This window comes from Lepeophtheirus salmonis, chromosome 1 (genome assembly GCF_016086655.4).
Source record: "Lepeophtheirus salmonis chromosome 1, UVic_Lsal_1.4, whole genome shotgun sequence".
Lineage (NCBI taxonomy): Eukaryota > Metazoa > Arthropoda > Copepoda > Siphonostomatoida > Caligidae > Lepeophtheirus > Lepeophtheirus salmonis.
In genome coordinates this window covers 31,293,027-31,300,338 of record NC_052131.2, presented here as the reverse complement: position 1 = coordinate 31,300,338, position 7,312 = coordinate 31,293,027, and positions in this window count along the sequence as shown.

Genomic DNA, 7,312 nt, shown 5'->3' with positions numbered 1-7,312 from the left:
AATCTGAATCATGGAGACGTGGACACTGCACTCACCTTAATTTTGGCCAAGTTAATGAGGAAGCATGTCAAGGCTCTAAAGGTCAGTGATTGGACTATGAGGAGGTATGTAAAATATTTGGGGATTGTATTATATGTACGACAATATCAACAGCAACCAAGGACAACCAGGTAAAGAGAGGTCAGAAATTATTGACTTGGTTAAAGTATATTCGGAAAAAGGCCACCTTTCTCCATTACTACTCCCCCTCGACTATTATATTTGGGGTGTAGTCTAGAAGAGAGTCTGTGCTATCCCTCTTTGAAATTTGGAGGATCTCCATCGAGCAGCAGTGGGCGGCCATGTACTAGGCCTCCATCATTAAGTCTCGTAGCACCTTTAGGGCCAAGTTGGAGGCTATGATAGAAGCCAAAGAGAAAAATATAGTCTACGATTTAACTTACACACTGTAAGTATAACTAACTAGTAAGACGACCATGGAAATGAAGTTCCTCCTGCTGAGAATCAGAGAGGCATAAAAGGATTTTTTTTTAAATTAAAAAAATATCTGTATGCTGTATATAATATAATACACCTACACAACTGAGAGAATAATAATAATAATAAATACATTTGTAGAAAATAAAAACAGCTGCAGAACATTGCTGTAGAGATTGGAATGTTCCTGGGGCTCAAAAAGATGTACTCGTTTGTAGTTATGTAGGAACAGACACTGTTGTTGAAAAGATAATCAATTTGGATTTCATAGGTAGATTCAATTGCTGATAACTCTTAAATCAATTAGTTGTGACAATGATTTTTGTAAGAAGGAAGGGGGGATTACGGCGGGTTACTAAATCTATCAAGCGTGTACGCACAATTTATTCCTAATAAATTTGGATATTATATCTCTTTTAAAATGATTTTTCTTATTTAGGGAAAAGAAATGACTACATTAGTAATTTTTGCCCTTCGAAATTTAATGAATCATACAATTTTTACTCCCACAAATGACATTTTAATTCCAGAACATCTTTATTTTGAAAAGAATAATTCTTGAGGTTGAAAGAGTAAATAACAGAGTATTCGGTTCATCACCTGCACTCCACTTACCGTACTCTCAATTGGACTCTGTAGTAAAGTGATGGGGCCTGGCTCATTCATTGTCATGTATTGTCTTAAAAGTTTGTATTTATTAAAAGTTGAATTTTGCTAAAATTTGATCCAGTTCATGAAGACGATGTTACTTTTGATTGATTGCTGTATGTGCGCCTCCTAGTTTGGATGACTATTTTGCATCTCCAAATATCCATGCACGATGATATATCCAAAACGTTCCTTTGAGTCCAAAAGCGTCCCAACTATGTCCATGAACTTCACTTTACAATTACTCAAAATTATTTGCGGGCTTGTTACATGTTCCCTGACTTTTTTGGGAATCTATTGCATCTTCAAAGATCATTTAGTCTCATTTAAATTTGAAAAAAAACACAATTTTTCAAGGGTTGACTTCTCTGGTGCAGAGTCCTTGTCTTCTGCATTAAAAATTCAAGGCTTTATGAACTTTTCAAATTCTTTTTAATCCATTTTTTAACAATAACAAAAGTTACTTACACTCACAATTATATATCTCACGAACCAACAGTCCAATAGCTGACAAAGATGTAAACCTATTATTTGAATAATAGTGGCGCTATCTTTATGTGAGTTTATGAACTTTTCAGCCGAACTAATATTATGCAAAGATCTTCGAAATAAATTGTCTATTTGTCCGTCCCAAAATTATATACATATATGTTACCTTTTAACTCACATTAACAGAAACATTTACAAATGTATATCCACCTGTTGTTATTTTTTTCTAATCAGTTTTTAGCGTTGCTTGCTTATGTTAGAGTTATTCCTTGCTAAAGGCTGTGAATTATTATTCAATAATTATTGAATACTAATTCATAGATAGGAAAAATTGACTAGGTGTTAAATAATTTTCAGCCTCGTTTGTTTCGTTTTTTTTTGGTGGAAATGCGGTTTTTTAATGTGTTCTGTACTCACAGAGAATTCAATAACAAATTATATTTGTTCCTTGTTTTTTTTAATATTTTAAATGAAAACTTTTGATTAAAGATCAATTTTGTCTCAACGGAACTTGACTCATGGATAGAAGAAGAAGAAAAAAGTAAGTACTTGTGGAACAAATGTATATTTCCCTTCATTTTGTTTGTAACTATCTACAAATCCACCTATGATGAAATGAAACAACAACATCTGCGCAACAACAAACGTCTTTTTCTATTGAAATGTCACAATTTCTTCTACTTTTCACCCACCCAGTTTTGTATTTTTTTATGGGGAGGAAAACGAGAGAGAATTTTTTGTCACACAATGTACTACAAAATGTTTCAATGGACGTTATTATATATGTAAATTGTCCTAGGTGTGTCCCTTCTTCCGCTCCTTACAAAAGATCTCAAATATATATATTTCTATACATTATGTCTATATGGTATGCATAATCATCACACAACCTCATAACAATACATGGTCTATATTTTGATTTACAAAGAATAAGGATTCTTGTGTGGGTTCTTATTTAAAACTAAAGACGGCTGTCCTGTCCAGTTCAGTCTTGGTATAGTTCAGTTCCTTCCTGCAGATCAGTCCTACAAATTTCTTCATCCGACCAAGGAAAAACTTAGATGGAGCCTAAAGTAAATCGTGTATCAGGGCATCTTGATGCGGGAATTAAGTACGACAAGATCTCCAGCATCGTCCCCTACTGAAAAAGTCTTATGACTTCATTAAAAGACTGCAAAAAAAACCTTGGGAGAAAGCATAGATAATCAAGGACGCCTGCAGGATTATATTTTTGAAAAGGCTTGGTTTTTGGAATTGTTTAAAAAAAAAAAACCAAATATCTATTGAATTCACAAAAAGTTAAATTTATGGGATTTTTTTTTCAAATGAAACTTATTGAATTTTTTTTTTAAACAATAGATTTAAAAAAAAAAAAAAAATATTTGGGATTTTTTGTTAAATCAATAGTTATTAACAAACATTTATTTTTTTGTAAATAGAAAAACTTGAAAAGATAGTTTTTTTATGAAAATTTTTTTGGTAAAAAATTTCAAAAATCTATTTAAAAGCAAAAATTTCTTAATTTTGGGGGGCCCTATACACCCCCTCTATTCCAACCCCTGCCAACACCCATGATAATACCACCATATCAGTTTCCAAAGAACCTCAAAATTGACGCGAACGTGTACTAAGAGGTCATGGAGATAGTAATATTTCCCTGGCTGAAGACAAACTACCCAATTGGAAGTTATTTTTTCCAGCAAGTAAAACAACTCCACGGGTAATACTTCTTAATTCCATTATAATGATCAATTTTCATCATTTACCAGGACATATTCTCTTTTTACAAACTCTCCGGAGCTATCGGCGACTTTTTTATATATTCTAGTGTTGCCTCAATCTGAGTTGACCCTAACCGTGTTGAATAATTATTAAACTATAAAAAGAAGGAGACAAAATTAAATAAATTTTATTAGTTTCGATTCAAACGTTTTGACATGACTGTCCAATCCTAACAAACTATAACATATCACATTCAAATATCTTAGTGATAATGTTATTCGATTTCTCGGCGATCCTTTCATAAAATAGGAAATGCGCTCTTACTTCCAACATACATATATCAATCTGTAAAAATTTGTTCAAGAAATTCTCAATGTTATCTTGAGTGGATAGTTTTTAATAACAACTGTTCCAAACACTGCTTCACAGAGTGGAATACAATCTGTGTGTAATTCCTCCCTGGGTAAATAATTTAAATAGTGAGGGGAGGTTCCTTTGAAAAAAGTAACAATCTGTATTTACACCTATGCACCTATGGGTTCTTCATATATAAATACAGCCTCAAATATCATAGAGACATTCGATTTAATTATAGGCTTTGTATTTAAATTTGTGGGATGAGTTAAGATACTAAAAATTTATCACTAGAGTTTAAAATCTTTCTTTGATTAAAGAGAATTATTAGACCCGATATGGCCCCTTTCAAATAAAATATATTCGGCTAATTTAAGTAGAATTTGGGACATACCCAAAGGGCAAATAATTTCTTCATAAAAATTGACAATAATTCATGCAAAAGTACAAATGTAATTCACACTCAATTTTGAGAAATAAGAATCAGAATTGCTTTTGTTTTGATAGGCCACATATTTTAAATAAAGACGTCAAGACACACTAGGGTATGAATTTCATTTATATATAAAGTAATATATATATATATTATGCCTTTATAAAACAATTGACATCAAAGATAGGCGATAATGTTTACTTCAGAGGGAGAAGTTAACACTACAACGACCTATTATTATATATTGAAAAAAGAAAAAAAGGAAGAAAGAGCAAATACTGCAGCCGTTTTTTCTTTTCTAATTTCTAAATTTATTTTTTTAATTTAAAAAATGACATCGTAGACACTAAAGTGTCTGTAAAATATCACAAACGCCAAGGTACCTTGTTATTTTTAAAATCGCCTTTGAAGTGCCTTTATCCAAAGATGGTGACTGAATAACCTTTAGCACTTGTGGAAACACTTAAATAAATCAAATAAAAAATTATCAAAAATCATATGTTATACGAAAAAACGTATTACGTATTAGTAATCAAGTTCGTCCAGTAGTCTACTAGAATTATATGTGTTATGGAAGTTAAAATATATTTATTTTTGTTGACTTGAATAATTATACCATTAAGATGTTTGTCAATTTCTTTTCTGGGGGGTTATCTTAATGATATTTTGTTTGGATAATAAATGTGTGATAGGTCAAGTTACGTCAGAGACAGAAAAAAAGAAAACAAAAAGAATTTTTTGACCTCACAAGTTGTTGTCAAATCATCATTACTACATATTATAAAGCTATTTGCAAAATGATTTCTTTCAAAAAACATAATTATTTATTGAATTTCTATATATTTTATATGGTATATGAATGTCTTCTAGTACAATATGGAGCCCATTTTATTTTATTTCAAGTAGGTGGACGAAGTAGGAAGAGGAGTCATGTTTTTGTTATAAGAAACAATATCTCACTTTTTTCTTTTCATGAAGCGGAACAATGCAGTATGTACCTTGTAACAACTCCTAACAATATCTATCTATGACTGAGTGTACGAAGAAAAATAAAAGTTATTAAAGAAAATAGTGTGGTACAGTATTCCGGTAATATAATGGGTCCGGTGTACTGACACATTGAAAACGGTGCTATAAGGTATTTTCAGTGATGCCATAGATTGCTTCATAATTGAAACAAACATCATCTTGGGAGCTCCAAGTTGATATTTTTACTCAAGGTTATTTGAAGTACAAGGTATATACGGGACAAAACAAGCAGATTTTGACAAAACACAACCACTCAAAGTATATGACGTCACAATTGCTAGAATTATTAATTTAATGTATTGCACCGACTGCTGGGCACGAAAAACAGATTTTGACAAAACATGCAACCATTCATCTACTATGACGTCAATATTAACAGCGTGGTGGAAGTCAAATATCAGTCGTATATGTATGCGTTATGGTATAAACTTGTATTTCTATGAACCTTGTTTTTACTACATGAAATGAACAAATTTCCTATAAACCTTGATGAAACTCCTTCAAATGACTTTACTTATTATAAAAAGACTTAACTTTTGCACTGAATACTACAGTGATATTTGAAATAAACCCAAAGTAATATGTACTGAAAACCCCTAGAAATAGGTAGATTTGTACAATTATTATTAGTTTTGTAATCAATTAGGAACAAGAAAAGTAGAATAGTCATAGAAAAATATCGTATTCCTTCCATTAAAATAGTTGAAAAATGGGAATAAGATTGCACAACAATGAAATAACATATATTTGGAAAACTTTTTAGGATCTTATTTTTGATAAAACAAGGAAATTTAGTGATATATTTTTTATTGACGGTACATCTTAAGTCCTTCAATTTGTTAATCTCATTTTGACATCCAATGGGGCACTATATACCTTAAGGTAATAAGTTCGATTGAATGTATTTTTCTATGAAATGAAGGCAGAATCAATAATATTTATTTATTTAAACTAAACAAACGCCATTTACATTAAACATTAATAGAAAGGATACAAAAATTCTACGATTTCTTTATTAGTATTTTAAAAATATGTTTTTTTTGTGATAATTGTAAGATATTGTGGCTATACATCCAGACTTCCAATAGCATATTTTTGATTCTGAGGAAAAAAACTTCAGAAAACAGAGTTAAAATTAGATAGACAAAGATCCGACCTCTTGTGTAAGTCAATGGAGTATGAATCACTGTTTTATTTGAGTACAATTTTTTTAGTCTATGAAAAAAATGTTCTTTTTCTACACCTTTATGGAAAGCACATAAAATCTTCCACCTCTCGTGGAAACTCATGTATATTGGGCGTAACGACATTTTTGCTAAATAATAGTTCTAATTAAAAGAAATATATTATTTTTCCATTAATGTTTATCTCCTTGGTTGGACTCGAACATTTTCATCATTTTATCCACATTTTCCACAATTGGCCTTCAAGAGCGTAGTATATCTTTGACATCAAAATAACTGGAATTAAATATAGGGAACCAAAATTTTTTGCGTGATTTTTTGGCAGAATGATAGAACTATAAACACTTTTCATATTTTCAGATGCCTTGCTTGCGTGTTCGCCTTGTTCGAAGATTTTTTTAAATATTGTGTATTTTCTCATTGCTGGAGTGAATCTTTGAAGCTTGCTCAATCAATATTGAGTCAAACAATCACAAAACTGTCCCGGAAGTTTTCGTAGCACAAAATCTTATCTTTATAACGCCATCTGTCATAAACTGATTGCACTTTTAAAACGCGAGATACACATTACTGAAGCTATCCAATGGAACATTTTGGATTTTCTTTTACTCAAACTATCATATTATTCTTGCATACTTCTAATTTCCATCAGCCTCGTAATATATATATGATAAAGGTATTGCCAAGGGAGATGAATTTAGATAATCTAATATAGTAAAATAATGTATTCGTGTCCGGCTCTGTGTCAGCAATAGTTATCTTTAGAAAATGCATACTGAAGGAAATAAGATAAATATCCCCGATGAGGGATCGATTAAGACTTCCTTTTTGAAAAGGAGATTTTTACCTATTAGTAAGCTAGAAAAACCACTCCCCTTGTTTAAGCCTAGTTTAATATTTCCAAATACATCTTTTGGAACTTATTTATTATATTATGACCATTTATTTAAATTACAAAAATGAGTGATGTGCCAAT